The sequence below is a fragment of the Glandiceps talaboti genome, chromosome 17 (assembly GCF_964340395.1).
Source record: "Glandiceps talaboti chromosome 17, keGlaTala1.1, whole genome shotgun sequence".
Lineage (NCBI taxonomy): Eukaryota > Metazoa > Hemichordata > Enteropneusta > Spengelidae > Glandiceps > Glandiceps talaboti.
In genome coordinates this window covers 16,382,209-16,383,604 of record NC_135565.1, presented here as the reverse complement: position 1 = coordinate 16,383,604, position 1,396 = coordinate 16,382,209, and positions in this window count along the sequence as shown.

The following is a 1,396-nucleotide window of genomic DNA, read 5'->3' as shown; positions in this document are numbered from 1 at the left end:
AGTAGACCCAGGATATGATGTTCTGCGATTTTACATGCAGAAAATAGTGATTTTTAATTGAAATGAATTGAATTGAATTGAATTGAATTGAATTGAATTGAAACGAATCGAATGTGTGTATGTATATGAAATATGATGTGATATTGTTACAGATGACATATTCATAATTTTAGTAAATTCCATATTTTGGCTACATTATGTCCTACTTCGATCGAAAGGTCAATAAACTTTCACAGGGACATGAAATTCGCACCACAAGAGTATATTTAAGTCAGCAAGAAAACAGTCTGCATTTCAAATATAACTAGAATTCACATTGTTAATTGAAATCGTGATTCGTTGGGGGCGCTGATTTAAGGGTGCGAACCCCAAAATAAATTTGATTAGATATATTGCACCATACACTATATGTGCTGCTGCACTAAAGTGCATATTCACAAGGGGATTCCATGCATAACGGTTAACAATATTACGAGTAAAATAAGCCATTATATCTTACGAAAACAGTTCCAAACAAAGTTACAGTTACTGCAGATTAAAAGTCCTATAGTCGCACGTGAATATGGCGGTAAGTGTACTATACATAGTTCTAGCATCTGGTTATTTCACAAACTTAGCAATTACGTTGTACAAAACCAAGTTGCCATATATCATAGCAATAGAACGAAGGCCAATGATTTGTTAATATGACTTTAATCAATTTGTGCAAATACCGTATGTGTCACATGCTACATAATATATAAGATAGCACGTTTCCGTGTTCTAGATGACATTAGTTGTGAACACATCATATATATTCGCGTATTATGATTTATTCATGCTTGCACGGAGGGTGTCGATATATTATGCTTTGAATTATTTAAAATTGGAAAAGAGATCATATGTTCCTCGTCACATTACTTAGGAACAAAGAATGTTGTAGATGTACATGATAACTTACAGTTAAATAGGGAAACGTCAATATAGGAAATAAAAGCTCTATTTATCATATTGTATCGCATATAAGGGACATATTTGGAGCAAAATTAGACTGCATTCTCTCTAACATTCTTTTAATGAGGCGCGTCAATATGAACCCGTGTTGTTACCCTGAAATGACCTTATGACCCAGTATACATCTTTTATTGGTTGATATTATAATTTTGTATATTAACTTGATACCAAATCAATAATTAACCAATGCAATACATTTTTTCACGCTATCTTCGTCAACTTATTCACTTTACGGTCACCTGTCAGCCGTAGGAGTTGTTCACACACTCTCGTAAGTATTACTATCACCACGATAGCTAACTACGATTCTGATTCTATCATTTTTTTTAAAGCGTGAAAATAATTCTTAACATTTCACTTTTGAATAACTTTCGTTCCGTCAAATGAGTATGAATGTAAGGCG